We start from the raw sequence: 20,342 nt of genomic DNA, 5'->3' as shown, positions 1-20,342 counted from the left end.
ATGTCAGAGGTGAAATCTCCACTTCTGCCTTTAATTTCTTGTAGTTTATGGCGTTCATTTCCTGTAGTTCCTTCTTATTTCTGTGAATCCATAACTTCTGTTTTTCCCAGGCATGGTTAGATTAATACTTTAATGCACAGTGAAGGGTTTTGGAAGTCTTGACGTTTTAATTTTGAAAATCACAGGGTTGTCGATTGCAGTGACAAATTCACTTCTATGTCACGTCATTAAATATCCTTTTTAATTCCCCCCTTCCCCTTAACACTGATTAACTGATTAATCATTAAGCTGCCAAGAGCAGGTGTTAAAATGTAATTCTGACATTAAACAAGACAGAAGGAGTTGTGGGGAGTCCGTTTTGCACAGAATGTGTACTCTCTTATATGGGTCCCATCACACTTTTTTTTTTCCCCTTTTCATTTGACTTCATCATCAACAGAAAACCTTTTTCAATTTTATGTGAGAAGCTGTGCCAGAATTTTTTTTGAATTCAATACTTGTTCCTGGCTTTATGGAATTGCATTGAAGAGAATAATTAAAATCTGTTTTTGGAAAGAAACCGGTCACTTGTAGCTGGCAACAGAAGCGGACAAATTAACGATTCTTCAAGGGCTGTCTTTGCTCCTAGTTTATGTCTTAGTGCAGTAGCAGTGATTCTCAGGCTGGGGGACGGCAGCAAGCAGTGATGCCATTTGATGTTACTTGACAGAGGTTCTTGTAAAGGCCATTTCTTGCCCCACGTCTGGAAAAAACACAACACTGCTCCCTTGTTGGTCGAGTGTTGTAATACAACAAATCATCTTCCCACATTTCCCTCTGTCTCTGGCAGAGTAAATCAAGAAAGCCACAAGGCCACACCCAGCCACCGATGCCACAGCTGTTTTCCAAATGACCCATACAGTAACTACAAAAGTCGCACTTTGTTTCTAGTGTCATTTTTCAAAGTCTATAATGTTCCCTCCTTGACTGTGCTGGCGCTGCCTGCCAGCCATAGCTATATGCAGCAAATACCTTGGCTTCGACTGACGAATGTTGGCATCTGCAGCCTCAGCCCCGAAGCACAACGCATGCTGAGTGCTGAAGTCCAGCTCTCTGTCTCCGTGTCTGTTTCACTGTTTATTAATTGACTCACCCAGCAGTACTCGTTTGCGGAAAAGAATGAGCTGGAAACAACATAGAACTATGCACTGCAGTGTGACTGGGGTGAGGAGAAACTTAATTTCTCAGGCACCTTATCAAAAAGAAAAGCATTCAGATAAAAGGCTGCTGCGTATTTCTTCTAGATTTGCGATTGAGCCAAAAGAGGAGGGATAAAAAGCATTAAAGTGAAAATATCTTAATATTTGCAAAGATATAAGAAAAAATGTGGTTTTCTAAGGTCAGGCAGCCACAAACATCATGTGACTGCAGCAAGTGCTTGGCAACAGTTGGACAGCGTACATTATGGCAAACTGGAGATACATCAAAGTCCACTTAGATGCAGTAGGACAAACAGATGTGCTGGTAGTGGACTCTTCTGAAAATGGGTGCGGGGGGGAATGTAATCTGTCCTATTTACAGCACATCAAGCTGTTTTACATTATGCCATCATGTTGCATAGAAGTATTGTATTTTTAGTCTGTTATTAATACTTGGGGAGCGGCAGAGGTGGGTTGGTATTCTACATGAGGTTTTCCTGTTGTGCCCTTGTTGTGCCCTTGAGCTGTGAATGTGATGGGCTCCTGAAACTCCTCGTACTTGAATTCAACTGGAATTGTACAGTAGGGGTAAATAAACAAATCGTATTCCAGATATAAATAATTTAAGCCAAGGACAAGGATAATACCTGGGCATATCAAAAATGTAAAAGGATATAGTCCATTTTCATGCAGCAGTCCCTGAGTCATGTGTCACAATTATTAGTAATTTAATGCTGAATGACATTTTCACAAGTGTGGCAATGACCAAAGCTTAATGTGAAGTCCATTTGGTTTGAGTATGAGGCATGTGCTGAAATTTATTTAAATGCACTGCTGAATCATGATGGATCGATACTTCTGATATTTGTATCGAACTTCAAGCATCGATTCCTTAATTTATTCAAAGAACAGCATATTTTATTTCATAACAGATTTTTGTGCATCTCATTATTGGGTTTCAGTCTGTAGCCTGTGGGTTGTGACCACAAAGGCAAGAATATATATTTTTTGCTTTGTTTCTTGAGGTTCGTGTTATGAGGAATAGCAGAACATTTTATAATTTACATTTTTTCCATATCACTTCATTTTCATACATTTAATTCACTTTGTAGTGATGTATACATCTCTGGTAAGCAAAAGGATGCTGGTTTGGTTTGCTTTACATTGAAGCTTAACAAAACGGCCTCTTACTAGGAGCTTATTATGGGGCTCAGTGGTAAAGGTGAACACCATGGGTTGCCAATTTTTTTTGGAAATCTCTGGCCAAGGGTAGGATTTGGGTAATATACCCTTTACAGGGGAAACTAATCGCCTGCCCTTCGCAGGGAGCCTGTCTGTCACTCACTGTGGAAGATGGTATCGTGTGTCCCAGCAGACTTATGACCTGACAGGCTGGTGATAGTTTTGTCCCTCGTAAATCTCATAAAGTCAATCCGAGCCACACAAGCCAAGCAACGGATTTTTTTTTTTTTTTTTTTTTTTTTTAAAAAAACTATATTTCAGTGATGCAGCTTGGCTGCACACCAGCAATGATCATAGACTTTAGTGAACATATGCTTTTTCGGTGAATGTCCTGTGTGATTTTGCTCCTTCCTATAGCCATGCCTGTTTACTGGCACAAATTTGCAGCCTTCTCAGTTTTGTCAAGAGAATGCCCATCAGCTTTTGCGTGTACACAGGAACTGAGATGATAACACAAAAGACTGCACTTGTACTAGAAACTGCTGCTGAAGTATTGTAATCCATACAGCATCAAATAAAAACTCTAAAATATTCCATAAACCGTAATCATATCCGTGATATCTACTAAAGCACTGCTACATCAGGTAGTCTGAAATAGCTTGAAGTAGAGAATAAAGAAATAAGTTTATTGTATCTTGGTGAACATCCTTCAGCAGTACATTTTAGGAGCCTTTTTAGGTTTTGAAAACAAAGTAACCAAAATTTCTTCACATAAGATGTTTTTTTCTTCCACTGTAGTCACAGCCAATTTCACTTGTTCCTTTCACAGCTTCAAATACGAATGTTACCCAGCTTTTACATCATTTTAATTCTTATTAATCATCACTTTGCCTTTTTTGTAGTCCCGTGTGTAATTTTGAAGTGAAATTACATTTGGGGCTTAATTAAGAACATTATTAAGGAATTCTGACAGTTGGCAAGTCACACTAATTGATTAGTGTACCACTCAGCCAAATTTGTTCCCCCAGTTTTCGAGAGGTAATGAAACAAAAATCTGTACATCGAAGTTTGTAGTATTCTTGAAGTGTGTGGACGTGGAAAAAAGGTATTTCAGACAATTTTATTTGGTAAGATGCTTTGCTCACAACTTTTAGTGAAAGTTGAATTCTATTGTATAATTGTCTAGTATAATTTAGTATAATTATATACTACATAGTGGAAAAATATGACAAAGAACAGCTAAGAAATCAAGAAACCATTCAGTGCTCTCTTATTTTAGCAGTTAATGTCCACAGGCTGGTACAGTTCAACAGTTAGATGACACTTTATTTTAATGTCTTATGTTGTTTGTCCCCTAATAAGAAGACTGCAAGATATCACACCCCAGTCCTGGGTATTGTAATAATAACATTTAAACACATATCTGTTTATTCAGAGTCTATGGCGATGAGGATGCGAACATCACTGCGCTCTAAACCCTTCAAATCTTTTCCAAATACATGACAAACTAAAATAAAAATCAAAAGCTTGCAAATATAAGCTTCTATATTTTGTCAAAAATGGGGTGCAAAAAATGCCATTAAAATTAAATATAGTTGTCGTTACAGAAGCTTCCATTGTCTTGTACAGACTTTCATTTGTAATTCCATTGTTTTAGTTCTGCGGTGTCCATATTTAAACTGAAGTGGGTGGTAGGCTCTTCTGCAGGGCAGCAGATCTTAATACACTGCAACAGACATTGCCTGCAGATACAATTAGTGGCTGATAGTGAGGTGCTCTTCTGCAAACTGAGCTTTCTGATAATATTACATAATGCAAACCTGCTTAAAGGGAGGACAACTTTCCTTTGTCATATGAAAATCGTAAATTTACCTTTCCCGGTTTCAGGGGATTCAAAGAATGTGTCTCCTCATTGAGAAGAAACGCTTGCAGGAATGATTACAGAAATGAAAATGGGGCCGGGATTAATCGGAGCCAGATGGACATCACAGCAACATCATTTACATGATGGTCTGTCCTTAGTTTATCCCCTCTGCCCTGTTTATTTAATGCTGCAGTATAAATTGAACTCTACTCAACAATGGTGACCTTTCAGCTGGGGAAATAGACTTTTGATCATGGGAGTTTTGACCTCTTGCTGGGTGAAGTCAGTGCCATCCTGATGCTGATGTGTGCCGACATGACACTAGCCACAGGACGCCTCTAAGGGTGGGGGAATATCTCTGGAGGTACGTTCGAGATTTCTTCTCCATATTTACCCAGTTTTTTCATTGCCGTGTCACAGTGTGCTTGTTTGTCCAAAAAAGATAGCTTGGATTGCCCTAAACGAATAATTCTGTGCATACATACTAAAGTGTGCCTCAGATTTGTGTTGCAGAGCATATTCTCTGAGAGTTTTGCCATAAAAATGTCAGAAGAAAGGAGTACCCAGTTCACTATATAAAAAATTTTCTATCGTTATGGATGTTTTAGGAATCACTGATCAATATAAGAAGACACCTAGACGATCTCCTCTGGACTTTTTAAAGAAAAGGTTTCTTCACAGTATGCTCAAAACCCATCTGGGGTAATAGGTATACTTTCTTAGTTTTGTAAGAATAATATAGTATACTTTACAGAAACCAACTGCCTGGGGGCTCAATTAACTGGTGCAGATTACTTATAATGTGCACGAGTGATTTCCCAGGATGCACAGCGAGAGCTCGGTACAATGGGGCCTGAAACTGGCACTCGCAGTCCGTTTTCCCTGATGAGCGAGTCCTGAAGGCAGGCGGTCAAAACTGGTCAGTGCATCTGACAGACACTTGTCAGCACCAGCTAATGTTAGCCCAAAAATCCACAGTTCCTAAATTAGCTGAAATGTGCTGTCCCTTGGGTTTCCCTTGGATGCTATGCGCTCAGTCACTGTCCATGACAGATTTGCCCTTGAATGATCTTCCCTTAATCGGTTCCATTTTTTTATTTTAGAATTTGAAATGTTGTGTTCAATGGATCTGTTGTCTTATTCAACAGTTCCAGAAATACGGCTTGTGTCAACAGGAGAACATCCTAAGTCAGAGTAAGAGTATAGCCTGCACTGTAGGTTCACCTAAAGAACCTACAGTGCAGGCATAAGGAGACTTTTGGATTCTAGACGTAAGGATAACTTGGATTCATCTCCTCTCAGATAATTGCCACAGATTTGATATTAGGTTTCCATATATGAAGCCTTTAAATGTGGGTGCTTTAAAGGAGAAAGTCTGTTTACTGTGAAAGTGTGGGAAAAGATGAAAATGAAAGAATTGCTCATTTTTTAATCCTTTGATGAAATGGGCCAGCAGATGAGATGATGTCCCATTTTAACAGTGGTGACAGAGATCTGAGGATCCAACTGAGGCCTGTAGTACACAAGGCAGAAAACTCAACAAGATGCTACTTTGGGACCCTGATTGCACAATATACTATGCTGATCTGAACAGTAAACAGCTAACAGATGTTTGCATTGCACCATCTGTCATTATCACCTGTATATTTCCTATCTGACACTCATTTCCTTATGCGGCTTCTCATGTAATGTGTGTAAAAAAAAAATGGGGTGATGTGCTGGCAAAAATGGTGGTTTTAGGCAAACTGTGCTTTGACAATCGTGTCTATATCCGATGCCCTTTCTTTTGTGAAATGCACTTTTGTTTACTCTTGACTTGTAAGTCGCTTTGGAGGAAAGCATCTGCTAAATGAATAAAAGTAAATGTAAACAAGACAAATGATGTCAAGCGAAACTGGTGTCTTCAGATGAAATGTGTAGAAATGTGAGGCGGAGAGGCTGCCGGCAAAAGTTGGTTTCAACTTCTTTGACAGTACAATGAGATCTCACAAGCTCAGGGTCATTTTTTTTTTTTTTTTTTGGTTGATTTGAAAAACCATCTTTTTTTAATGAATTAAAAATCCAACCTCCTAATGAATGTGCTTCAGGGCAAAGGCAAAGCACAGTGATCAACCTGTGTGTGTGTGTGTGTGTGTGTGTGTGTGTGTGTGAGAGAGGGAGAGCGAGAACCACTTGCATATTGGATTAGAGCGTTGATTAGATTTTCAAGCAAGTGACATTGTGGCCCCTGTCTGAGCTCAGCCGGATGCTTCTGGAACAACCCCGGCATCCTTGCACAGGAGCGAATGGCCTTTCATCATTCAGCACCCTGTCAGACACAGCCCATAGTTCACTGGGTTTCTCTGGCAGCCATCACTTGCTCTTATTTCTACATCTCTTACTGTAATAGTGGTGCATCCAGCATTGTTAATTAATTTTTTTGGAGCATCCAGAACTCCTCTTCAGAGTTCCTCTTTGTTGTACGAAGAACTTTTTACATTTTATTAATTTAGCTGACACTTTTCATAAACGACTTAGAATGTTAGGGTTTCATTTATTGCAGTTACATCCATCCATTCATCTATCCATCCATCTTCCTCCGCTTATCCGGAACCGGGTCACAGGGGCAGTAGTCTAAGCAGAGCCCCCCAGACTTCATTTATTGCAGTTACATGCATTTACCTATTTATATAGCAGGTAATTTTACTAGAGCAATTCAGGGTAAGTACCTTGCTCACAGGTAGTATTTTTTGCTTTTGCTGAGATGTACATCGCTTTGGACAAAAGCGTTTGCTAAATGAATAAATGCAAATGTAGTATAGCCAGCGGGATGGTTGCAGCAACATCTCAACCATTCTTGTCTAACTATATTTGTTAATGCCTTATACGTGCTCGTACTGTCAATGTCTGAATCTCATCCTCGTCACAAGTATTTCAGTGCCCAGTGTAACTGTGCGAATGACAAATAAATGACTCTGACAGATGGGATTCAAACCTGCAGCCTTAGAGTCCAAGGGCAACTGTTCTGACCACTGTGCTAATAACTGTCCCTGGTTTTAGCACTGGTAAAAGTACGTTTGCCTGAATGCACAGGTTTCTGTGTGGTTTTAGCAGTGCTGCCTCTTCAATTTAACCTTTGTAATTTACCCCAATTTTTAAAATGGAACACAGCAGATATTTTACTAAAACTTTTAAAAATTAAAAGCTTAACTTCCTCTTATGTTGCAGCCTGTCTTGAACATTTCTGATTTTCTCCAAAGCACCATTATAGCAGCATGTTAAGGGGATTGCAAACATCAAGTGTGGACAATGATCTAATGATGAACTCCATCAAAACTTCACACTTTGAGAGCCTATGAGCAGAAAAGGAAAATGCCTTATTATTTATACATTATGATGATTTGGACATGCAAATGTGGAAAAAATAAGTACAAGAACAAGTTTAGGAATGTGAGAAAGCATTTCGGTGAAAGGTATGTGATCCTCTTCTACAGACCACAAAACTCAACTGCAGAAGCCTTTGACTTCTCACAAGACTAATTAAATATTACATTACAAAATCAGAGGAATGTTCATTTTTTGTCATACTGTGGTTTAGCATTGTCCCTGACTAGATTTTTGTTGCGACACTGTTTGCTACAGTACAGAAGCCTGATTGAGAAAGTAGCTGAAGAGAAAGGAGGGCTTGGGACTTTCCAAGCCACCTTGCTTCCCTGAGCAAGCAGAACATCACCTATGCTGGACTCTGCTTTTCTCCCCTTCCCACCTAGTGCTCATGTATCATCTGCCCGTGGGGCTCAGGAAGCTCTTCAAACAAGCCTTTTTACTGGAGTGGAGAATCAAGATTAATGTACTTTCACGGTTCAACAGTGCTTGGGGGGAAAGAGCTGCTATAATTAATGCCACGGGGCCTTGCTGGGGCACGTGGGGGAAATTTTACAAAATGTAAAAGAAAAACTTTTTTTTTAAATAGTGTGGTGATATTTGCTGGGCAATCTCATGTGATATCACAACAGGGTCCCAGTGGAATGGAAGCCAAAGCAGAGCCAGATCAAATCCAGTCAACGAAACCAACAGCTAAACTTGGAAGCAGTATGTTAAGGGGATTGCAAACATCAAGTGTGGACAATGCTCTAATGATGAACTCCATCAAAACTTCACACTTTGAGAGCCTACGGGTAGAAAAGGAAAATGCCTGGACTATGCGTGACGGTAGTGGTTGGAGTGTCATAAGCTTGAGTTGTTGGCTTTCTTTTGGTGTCATTATTGTCTTGTGTTTTTGATTTATGGGGGGAATTGTCTTCCCCCACTCTTCCATACCTTGTTACTCTCAGAATCCAGCATTGCCAGTATGCCACACTCATTTCAGCTGCAGCTAAACGCCCAATTCATAAGTTACACTCAGCATCCGCATTAATTCAAGAGGGGTGAAAATAGCCCTCTTGGTTGCCATGACCCTTACAAGGACAAGCAACTAAAGGTGGATGAGTGAGGGACATAGATGAGTCTCTAGTCCTTGGATTTCCAGAAATGCTTTGTGTGAAATGTCAAATTCCAGTTGTGGTGATTGTTAGTTTACCACTGTACCATTGCAGGGGGCTTGTATCCTTTTTTTTTATTTTAATTTTGGACATACAATGCCTTGAAACAACTTCTTATTTTCATATATATGAAGTTTCAATGAAGTTTTTGTAGTATTTGTAACATTTTAAGTAAATTACATTAATTTTTAGAAGTTCTGGATGTACTATAAATCTAAAACTGGTACTCATGTATACAGTGCCATAAATATGAAGAATCAATGTAATTTAAACATTTTTGTATTTCTCTTGCTGTGCTTAGTTGGTGTATTAAATTGGTTTATTTGTAACATTATTTATCAGTTTTTGGTTGTCAGATTTTCACTTATTTTTAGTGAGCTTGTTTTAAAGAAAATATTGCTCATACTTTATATTTACGGTGATATTTATTTGCTGAAAGCTTACCTCTTTAATTTGGACATACATAATTGATGGGGTAATGTGGTGTTCCTAGGCTGGCAAAGAGATTTGGAGTCCAGTCTCACATAAACTCCTTGATTAAACTAAAATTGGTTCAATGACTTTTTTTGAGCACTTAGTTAGCTCCATCCATCCATCCATTCAGTTTTAATAACCGCTTGTCCTGACCAGGGTCACAGTGATGTGAAGCTTATCCTGGAAGCACTGGACACAAGGCTGAGGAGGGTACATGGATTCCTGTCCATCACAGGGTAGCCACACATACACGGTCACTGGCTTATTCACACACTAAGGAAAATTCAGAATCACCAATTCGCCTGAACTGCATGTTTTTGGATTGTGGGAGGAAACCCACGTAGACACAGGGAAAACATGCAGACTCCACACAAACTGAGTGAGAGTCAAACCCACATTCTCTCACACCACCCAAGTGATATGAAGTGGCAGAGCTACTTTCTGCACTACTGTGCCACCCAGCTACAACCTTATGCTCAAAATAAAACAGTGATTTTCAGTGATGGAGAAATAAGGAATATTACAATCTTTACAAATCAACAGATTAAAATTAGCTGAATATGTGAAGTTGGTCTACATCTCAGCTCCACAAGTGTCATCTCTAGAATAAGAGACCTGTATTTTGACCTGATGAAAGTTACTGAAAAATGTTGACTGGCAAAGCCATGCCAATTCAAACATTAAAAATAATTTGGAAATGTCAGTTCAATACAGGAGCCTTTATGATGGCTGCAGGTGTTTACAATACTTTTTCCTCCTCAATTCCAAGTTATTTTTGCTTCATAATTTTAGAGCACTGAATTAAAGCACAGTAGCCAGCTGAATATTTTGGTTGATTTGGAAACCCAGTTTGCCACATTGTTCGTTGCCACATGTGGCTTTTGGTGAGCACATTGCCAGCCTCAGGTTGTGTGTATTTCAGTGTTCTATGTATTGTCTAGTCCTAGAAGAGCAGGAATAACCACCAGGTTGACTAATCTCTCAAAACCATCTAAAATATGTGTGAGCAGAGCTTTGGCATATAGCTTATTTCCTTTACCTCTGAATTGGTACCAGAATCCCCTTTGTCACAAGGGTTGTCTTCTTTCTGTCATCTTACAATAGAAGAATATGAACCAATTACAGTATAGAGGTGCTACTGGTTGAACAGAACCTCACTTTCTCATCCTATTTAAGCAGTACTGCCAGCAAAACAGGAATCTTATGGCTTCCAGCAGAATGTACTGCAGATATACAAACAGGAGCAAGGTTAGCAGGGATGGGAATGAAGGATGGCACTTCCATTTCCATGCAAATGACAGCGGAAACAAGTGCAATGTGGATTTACAGTCACTCATTACAATGAGCTCGCCTTGCTGCTGGTTCTTTTAAAGGCTACAATCTCCTTTAGCCACTGGAAATTAGAGTACAATCCCTTATATATGTTGTAAATGAAACTGTCTATCAATTTTTCCCACATCAGTTATGGTTGACTGGGTTCAGGCATTTGCTTGTTTCCTTGTATTGGGGAAAAAATAGTGATGTACTTTTTGGGACTTATTTTGTGTCTTACCCAAGGAGCATTCCTCCAGTGTACACACAAAAACAATCCATTCTTTTGTCATAGATGATCTTGTGTAAAATCTTGCTGCATCTTTTTCTGTTCTCGTGCAACTAAACTGTAGGCAGGACCAGGTGTCTGATTTGCATTTCGCATAACTTCATCTGCATACAAAGAAATCTTTTGGTGACAGTTGGTATACAATTTTACGTTTCAACAGCAACAACAGTTTTTAAAACTGTGAATATCCTTTCATTGCCTGTCCACCTCCATCTGCCTACCTAAAAAAGAAACATACAAAGGTCTGAAATGTGCGCTCATCATAACTTGCGATGAGGCTGAATTCTCCAGCAAATTAAATTATTTGATTGTAAGTAATTCTTCAGATGTGTTACCACTGCTGTGAAGTTGTCCTTTTGAGTTTGGGACAAAACTGTAATAAGTTTTGAAAGTTATCTGCAGTAGTGAAGAAAGTGAAATGGAATGAAACTGGAAGTAAGAGGCCTAATTTGCACTTTACAAACAAAGGTCAGTGGCGGCATTTTCACAGGGCAGTGGCTGAGGTGGCCATGACAAGATAACGTCTGCTGAAAGTACATTAGCCATACTTAATGTGTGTCTGATTGCAAAAGTGGCACCATTTTTTTCAGCCCTTATTGACAATTAAGATCATGATGACCTTGAACATCTTTTTTTCACATGCCTTTGCCTACTGCCACCAGTATCAGAGATTAGGGGCTGGAGAAACCTGTGCCCAGATGTTGACATAAAAGATTTCAGACAAGTTTCACTGATGCCTACAGAGAGATTAATTTTTGGTTCCAGCTGAACTGGAGCTTCCTCCATATCACTTGAGGACCACATGGGAGCAGATGTCAATTGATAAATGCCATGTGTCCACCACTCCCCTGTACTGTACCCCCCATGTTTCAGTGTGTTGACATTGTGTAGATCTGTCATGAAGAGTGAGGTGCTCTGGGAATCTGCTTTGTGCCTTTCTGCCCTCATATTCCTAATGTTGTTTTTTCCCCCCCCCAGGCATGAAGAACGACCGGTCGACAGCAATCGGATTTTGTCTTGACCACGCCTCTTCATCACAGGAGACCAAACACAGATTGTCGAAGACGAGATGACATAGTGTCTGTAGACATCCTCCTTCCTCAACCTTCTTCTCGAAAGGGCTTTAATCAACTGAAGTCCATGCTTTTAATAGTTTGAGTTCCTTTTTTTCTATGTAAAGACTGCTTTATCATTGTTCCCAGAAGAACTGATTCAGTTATTGCATTCTGCTATCTCTCCCATATAGAGAAATTTGGTGTTCCTGTAAACTCTAGAAGGTTTCCTAAGTCTCTCATTAGGAGTAGACATGAAACATACTTAAGTTTCATAATGACAGATGCCATACAAATGCACCATAGATTAAAGAACCAACCAAACTGTCAGTTTTTTCTCAGTGCTCTTTAAATTTAAAGATAATATCTAGTGGAAGACCTCTAGAGTAATTGAACTTGAAGGAGCAATGGGTAAAGCTAGGAAGGTTACCTGTAAGAAGCAGTCTGCCACCCTATTAACCACAAGCAACCAAAGAGCTCACATTTGTCGAGTCAGAAAACTTGTAAAATAACACAAGCTAAACTGTATTGCACTACTCATTGTGCCTGGGATTGTGCCTGAGTAAATTTTTTTCCTGAGTTCTTCCTCTTCTCTAATCCCTAATCCTTTCCTTCCTAGGTTCATTCCTTCCCGAGTCCCTTCCTTCCAAAGTTTCTTCTAACAGTATTATAGCAAAATCCAAAAATCTCTTGCGAAAGCTTGGAGTAACATGGATTTCTCCTCTTGTGTTCACTATGTTTTATGCAGCATTCGAGAACAGACTAAGAACAGAATACAGCTCCTCTGTGTTGTTCTTGCGCATTTCAAGCCCAAACATCTTTACGACAAATGTCAGCATTTCAGTGTTTTATGTCTCTGAATGGCTCTCCTGTGATATAGCCAGTGCATGTTTACATTAAAATTCATTCAGAAAGCCTTACTGCTGTGTTACTCTTCTCAGTCTCTGAGTTTTGTTTCAATGATTCATCTGCTTTTTATAGCAAGTGTAAACAGTGCTTATACTCCATGCACTGTCTTCAAATTAGATCTTGTCAAATACGACTTAAACCTTAATGATTACAGCAATATGAATACTTTATATATGTCAAGATCTCTCTTGGATTTATGGTGGAGAATATGTAAATTTTATGGAGCTGTATTTCCACATGCTCCTGTATCATCAAACATCTGACCTGAGCAGTGCCTTTCCTGCGATGATTTATACCCATTTTATTACCAGTGCTGCGTGGCTGAGGCTCATTAGGTCAAGAAGGTATCCAATGCTGTGAGGGTGTGTCTGGGAGGTCCTCATCAGTCCCTGGAGGTAGAAGAGCTGGGCATGGATCAAATACAGGGACCGCACTTAGATACACCTGCCTCTCTCGGCAGGACCCTAGGCCCCATAGGCCACCTGCCTGCCCTCGCTCCAAACTGACCGATATGGCAGATTGTTGCCCTGCCGATTTAGCCCTCCTACCCCAGATTTATTCTCTAGTCTCCGAGCATGGGAAACTCAGATCAAAGAGAGAAAAGCGAGACTCCGAACCAGGTCTGAGCTTCAAAGCATGGATCCTGTCCTCCCCCCAAGCCCTTGTGAGGAGCAGCCGTTGTAAGTGCCATCTAAGCCAGCTGCGAGAGGGCAGCGTTGGGGGTCTCTTTGAAGTCAACTAAAACATCCGGCATGGGATGGATTCTCACCATTGACCTGAGAGGCAGCAAAGTGCAAAGATCTTCGAAAACCTGGCCCTCAATGGAGTCACACTCATCCAGGCAGATTGCGACTGTGAGCTTCTTAATGAATTCAATTTAACTGCACAGGGCCAAGATGAAGCAGTGGAGCTCACAGGCCCCCTTTGCCAACTCAATAGCAGGTCCTGTTGCCAGAAGCAGCATCTTAAAAAATGAAAAATCAATTCACCAAGAGGGAGGGAATGGATAGTGAAGCCTCGCTAATTGGGAGGGCTGTTGCATGCCGTGCTGTCATTTCAGATCTAATGCTCTGTGGATGCAATGATTTGCAGCAATCAAAATGCCTTGTTATCCTTATAATAGACTAGAGGTCTATTTGTGGCCTGAAAATCACAGAGGCTCATACAACACGCCTCTGCAAGGTCTTGGCGCCTCACCGCAAGTTGGGGAACTGATTAACAGTCCAATGGAAAGCTCAGCAACTGGCAGCAGGTGTCACTGGGTAAATTTGCTTGTGGCCTTGTTCAGAAAACCGGTCTAGACTTCAGCGCTTAATTATTGGCTCTTCTTTTGTACCCGTCTGCAGTGAGAAAGTGGCAGAACCTGCGAGAGAATTCCAGCTGGGATCTGGAAAGGGAAATGGAGGGAAGAGTGAGAGTGAAAATTTCATCAGCTACTTTTCTCACCCGAGGGGTAGGAACATGGGTTTTGTATGAGGTTTCCAAGAAATAAATAAAACAAGGCCGGCTCACTTAGGGATGAAGGGCTTGTCGATGAAAGAAGTACGAAGGACGTGTCGACATTCTGCGTATGGTTTGAAGAAGTGTGATCTCTTTACTAATTGATGCCGAGTTGCTGTCTGTAGATTTGCTTCAGGCTTCATTCCAGCAGCAGATGGAAAATGGGAGAGAAGCAGAACCAAGGAGGTTATTGTGGAAGTTAATTAATTGATTTGTTAGTATTGAGTGTTATTGAATTCTCTGAATATATAGGCAGATTTGTGCATGGAGGGTTACTTTTATATTGAATGTATATCCAGGTGTAACCTTCCAGCTACCTACATGTAGTTCTTGTGAAAGACTAGTTCTACAGTGTGATGAACTCCATAATAATTATAAATGCCCCAACATACTTGACAGTTGGTATTTGTTGGGTTTTTACAACTTTTAAGTGTGTGTGCGTGCGTGTGTATATCGACAACAAGGTTGCAGATGATCATCATATACTGATTTTTTTTTTTTTACAATCAGTGGGAAATGTAGAAATGGGAAGATATGCCATGCATCTTTTTTTTTTTCTCATTCAAACTTTCTGCTTCAATCCAGTTAATATTTTATTCCACAGCAAAGAACTATAACTTTGATATTAGATATCTGCCACCACAGAGTAAATATAAACTATCACTCTTTTTGATTATTGTGCTCACCTGTAATGTTCCTTCTTCTTCATCAAGCACTTAATACTGTTTTTCCACTGGCTCACAAAATGCAAGAAATATATGTTCATTTTGTTTGTTTTTTGTTTTGCAGATTTTCTAACAAAAAAAAATTCTGAATTGGCTTCATTGCCAAAGCAGTAACACTTCAGAGGACAGAATTGTTTCACTAGATGCTTAAACACTACATGCTTGCAGTTCAGCATACGCTTCAGCTGTTGTCTGGAACTCAAGTGTATGCAGTGTGCATGCATGAGACAGTGGTCAGGGGAAACATACACCATCCAGAGGTTGAAAACATAACATATTGTATGCTTACTGGGCCTGATTTCAAAACTGAGAGGAGGCTGTGTCTGGGTGTATTTTGAGAAAGCTGGGAAAACAGTGTCTAGGTATCAGAAGCAAGATCACAATAGAAAGACAAGGTAATCGTTAACATGAAGGGAATCTGCACCCAGCCTGACAAAGTGGGAAGAGAAGCAGCTATGAAAGCAGGTGAAGTATGAGGGTGCGAACAGTGTGTTCACAAACCCGCTGATCGGTTACCAGGTGAGCCACCACACTGCCTCCCCGCCTACAGCTATTGGAAATAACCAAACATTTACCAGTTCCATTAGTGCAAATGTCAAATCTTTGGTATTGTATCCCGGTCAACATAAATTTGCATTGCTCAGCGTGAGCTTGTAAATAGAAACATGTAATAATACGCAATGGTTCCTCATCGTAAAAACATAACCGTGAGCGGAACTGTTCGTAAATCGGTTCGTAAATTTAAAGTCGCTTTTAACACCGCTGTGCAGAATGAAAAGCTGATAATACATATGACCCTTGATTTATTCACAGGCTATGATCTGTAAAAGAAGACACCATTTTAACAAAATCTCCTCTGCGAGGCTTAACTTCAAATCGCATGAAAATTCATTTTAAAAAAAAAAAAAAAACTTTGCAACATCTGATTAATATAAACATATTTAATGTTTGCAGCTTCTGTCCAATTTCAACTTTCTTCTAAAAAAATCAATAAAAAGTTGTATAATATAATCAATACCTTATTTATTGATATGGTCCAGTAAAACTTACAGCGCCAATTAATAGCGGTACTGTGTAAAGTTTTAAAGCTTGCGTTTAATTTCATGATGTTTGCATTTATTCGTTTTGCGGACGTACAGGTCATGAGTATGTACAATGTTCTTTGTCCCGTTATCGATCACCGATATTCAGAAATACTCGACACAAGCTGAAGTGAAGCAAACACTGTAGAAGTAAACTGAATCACTGTGGTCCACTACTCCTGCTATGTTTGTGTTGCTGCCAACTAAATACATCTGTAGGCTCTGAGAGTAAACGGTACTTCGGCAACGCAACAAACAGACATTTTCTAAAACAGGTAAGTGGAGAAAACACATTTCAAAATAAATTGGAAACTGTTTGTAACCTGGAGCCAGTGTGCACAATTTTCAGATGTTATTGCTGTAGTATATCATAACATGCTATATCATTTGTAGGAAAACAAGATGCAAACTTTTCAAAGTGCAATAATTGAATCCAGGCTCCTGGTACAGCTGGCCTTGTCACATTCTAAATAGCTGGTAACTTACCTGCAGACCATCATCTGAAGCGCACACCTACTTTCTATTAAGCAATTAAGCACACTTTCAATTATGCAATTTCCCATTAATGAGTTAATCAACAGCCTCTGGGAAAAAATAGGCTGCACCGTTGAGTTAAAACAGCTGCTTCCTTTACTTTGTTGGAAATATACTTTTACTTTTGAAATTTACTCTGTGTGGAAATATGGTTTGCCCAAGACATGGAAATACTTCTTGCTTAAAAAAAAAAGTGTCCACTTTATATACATATAGCTATAATGTATCAGTAAAATTCTTCTTTCATAGATTGTTGGACTTGGAGTAAGTTGTGTTCTGAAGCTGCATGTACTCTCTGGAAAATGCTCTTTTTAACTTCCATTATTATTAGGTACTTCATGCAGTTGTTACTTTAAGTGTCTGTCTGTTCATGAAATACATTTATGAGCCTAAGAGCCGGCCTCAGCGAGTTGCTTATCTATCAGACAGCGGTGCGGATGAGTATTCCCCACGGATCGGCACAATGGAGCCCAGCTCGGTGAGATCAAAATGATTTATTTCCTTCTTAGCGTGAACGCTGTTGTGTTGGAGATTAAGAAGTTGTTTTTTTTTTCCTCAAATAAACAGACCGGTCCTGTTTTGGTGGTATTAAATATTTTTGAATTGTTTGTGCTTGTTCTTAGGAATAACCTCATCTTTTCTTTTGGCTCAAACTTTTGTATTTGTGTATTTTGTTCAGATTTACAGATTCTGGTTTATTTCATATTTATCTGCTTTTTATTTTGTCTTCTATCTTGAGACACCTATTTCTTTAGGTCTTTGCACTTGTTACATTTCGGACAATTGATCCAGGTTAAAATGCTTCAGTAACTTCATATTGACACTCATGCTTGCTGTAACTAGTGAGTTATAATGATGCACCAAAGTATTGTCAAATTCAGCATGGTTTTTTAATTATTTTTTTATATGAGTACTAATTGAGAAAATGGGGATGCTTAAGTTGGTGGACATCTTTGTGCGTTCTACTGACCTGATTTCTTATGTCAGACTTGCAGGAAACAATCAATGACATGTCATTAGCCCATTATTTCGGGCCACGCCAACACAATTTTTCTCTGTTCTGCGCTGAAGGCTGTATCTCATCTGTGATGCTGGAGGTTACAAGTTCTGAATGCAGCAAAAGCCTTTCTGTGTAATATTAATTATTAACCTTTTTTGGTATCTACATGGTGTAGAATGGTAGACGAGGGCACAGCTACGTCATTTTGCTGTGCATTTTAATATATATTTTTATCGACTGTCCCATGTAACCAAGTATGGGAGTGTCACACGAGGGCATGTTTAAGGTTAAATCTTTGGTAAAACATTGAGAAACACTTCTACGAAGCCCTTCTGTTAAATTAGCCAGACAGTGTTGTTGTTATTTTAAGTCTCTGGCAAAGCTATGAAAATGTCACAACCATAGCAGGGAGGAGATTTGTTTGCTTAATGGTCTTTATAGTGCTGCTGCCGCTGCCACGTGACCAGAATGCACCTCTGCTGCTGCTCGGGCCGAACAATATGTGCAGGTTCCGCTTTTCGTGAGACGCGTTTGTAGCGGTGCCCTGAAATCGGAAAGCTCCGTTTCAAATCAAGCCGCCGCTGTATTGCCATCGGTCCAGGTTTGAAATTACACTCCTATATAAATGGGTAAATTCCTGTAAGTAGCTTACAAGTCAAACATGACATTGGAAGCCTCGTATGTGAATTAATTAAAAAGGTAAAAATACAGTGACGCGTTAAAATATTTGGCTCGAACTGCGGTAAACGAGGTTGGAAAGCCAGAGTAAGGCAGCACCTACCTGTCTGGAAGTGGCGGCTAATGAGAAACCGTCCCACGTTCATGACACGTCATACTGTACGCGATGTATTAAAGAAGCTCCAGCAAAGACCTTCTTCCCTCTCTGGCCAAGCAGCCCCAAGTGCACGGAGTTGAGTGGACGCCAAGGCTGCTGCTATCTGCCGTTTAGCACGTTGAGTCAGGCAAAAAGATTATTGTCTTTGTCTCCCATCCCCTGCAATATTTGCGGTGCCGTCTCCCCCTAATTAAACCGTTCTGCTTCGTGGCACTTCAGACTGGTCCGTGGGAGGCGGAAACGTCTCATTTGCGACACGGATCCCCGTCTGCCGTAATTACTTTTGTTTACAACGCGCAAGCCACTTTTGCTCCGATTAAAACGTATGGAGGAGATAACTCAAACCTAATTTGAAAGACCTCCTCGGCCTCTTCCCCAAATGCTGACGGATCGTGCTGCATGCAGATGAGGTATGGGGGGTGGGGGGGGGGGCTTATGGAAAATATTGCTGACAAATTGCCACGCTGCCATCAAGCACTCGAGACAACGGAGGTGTCTGCACTTAGCGTTTTGTCTCCAGTTGTATGGTGGGGAGCAATAAGGCTCATGTCCTCAGGTGAAATAGAAATGAGTCTTTTAAATTGGGCCATTAGTAGAAAATTTTGTGCTTGAGTAGTGCAAGTGGGGAAATGGAGGGTTTTTTTTTTTTTTTTTTTTCCCTTCCCCCCCTTAAAAAGTGTGAACCATACTTTCTTGGACCGTAGTCTTTGTCGTGCATCTTCAGTGCTGCAGTAAACTTAAAATCAAAACTACAGTTGTCTGTGTCTGTCCCTCCGGTCCTTAGCCGTAGAGCTTGGTGTGTCTTAAATGACTTCCCATTGACTTTCTTTTGCCCCTTGGCGATGGGACAGGAGTACACCAAAATCCATTCAACAGACTCCCTGAAATGTAGAGTTGGACTGTGGCTGAAATGAATTTGAGTCATGAAATAGGTTCGGTTTGAGGGCAAAAATGAGGTCGGCTCTTGTTTCTGGGTGCGTATTTGCTGTACCGCACATCAGCAGCAGCACAGCTTGCAACCGCCACACCAAACCAAAGCTGTTTCCAACATAAATATCTCAATTGCCTTTGTATTCCAGGACCTCCACAAGCTGCTTGGGTTTTTTTCTTCTTTTTTCCTCCCTCCTTTCTTCCCCCTCCTCCCCCCCCTTTTCTGTTCAACCCCATATCAGAATGTTTTTCCTGTAATGGCTGTATATTTTTCAACGTTCTCTTATCTGTCCTCCATCAGTCAGTTTGGCTTTATTTAGCAAAATCTGCACTGCAGAATTGTCACTGTCCATAGCAGGGTGTGAAACAACTGTAGACTACCATGAGTGTTGATAAAATGACTAGAATATTAGTTCTTAAGACTTTGTGCAGGAAGAGTGTGTGTGTGTGTGTGTGTGTGTGTGTGTGCAAAAGGTTTTTGGTATTGGCTGTTTATCTATTTAGAGATTTATGGGGTTTAAATGACACACAAGATACAAATGTAAGGAATACTGAAAACCTTTAATATATTGGTCTTAATTGTAAAGAATTAAGCGACATCAATTGCAGATGCATATAGATTTCGGCTCCTTTCTAATGTACAGTTTAGGAGTATGATGACCTGCACATCTCAAAGGGTGTGTCTTAAAAAAAAAAAAAAAAAATCATTGATTCAACACACTATGGCTCAATAATTTTTGCTTTTTTTTGTGTTTTAACAAAACTGGTGCAATGGTTACCAAGAAAACACTTTTTCCAGTTTTGGTGTCTCCAGACTTTCTCATAAATCTCGCTGCATCCAGTTTAAATGATTCTTTTAAAAAAAAAAAAAAAAAAAAAAAAACTAGCTTGTTCATTTGGGAATTAATATTGGTACCCTTTCTCCTTGTATTGTAATGTGTGGCATGTGCCACACAG

General features: G+C 40.0%; 1 protein-coding gene and 1 long non-coding RNA gene across 4 annotated transcripts in view; one reads left to right on the top strand and one right to left on the bottom strand.

Moving 5' to 3' along the window:
* LOC108941233 (CD276 antigen-like) overlaps positions 1-12,790 on the top strand; it is a 55,710-nt gene extending 42,920 nt beyond the window's left edge. For all 3 annotated transcript variants that reach the window (XM_018763924.1, XM_018763925.1, XM_018763926.1), the window contains exon 8: positions 11,797-12,790. The gene's annotated coding sequence lies outside the window, so the exon portion shown is untranslated. The remainder of the gene's footprint in view (positions 1-11,796) is intronic.
* A 993-nt stretch (positions 12,791-13,783) lies between these two features.
* Positions 13,784-18,845, bottom strand: LOC108941062 (uncharacterized). The gene is made up of 3 exons (XR_001966604.2): positions 18,402-18,845; positions 14,292-14,416; positions 13,784-14,166 (listed from the first exon to the last, which is right to left on the bottom strand). It is a non-coding gene; the product is annotated as an uncharacterized LOC108941062 (long non-coding RNA).
* Positions 18,846-20,342: the final 1,497 nt, after the last annotated feature.

Source organism: Scleropages formosus, chromosome 11, assembly GCF_900964775.1.
Source record: "Scleropages formosus chromosome 11, fSclFor1.1, whole genome shotgun sequence".
Classification (NCBI taxonomy): domain Eukaryota; kingdom Metazoa; phylum Chordata; class Actinopteri; order Osteoglossiformes; family Osteoglossidae; genus Scleropages; species Scleropages formosus.
This window is presented reverse-complemented; position numbering and strand designations above follow the sequence as displayed.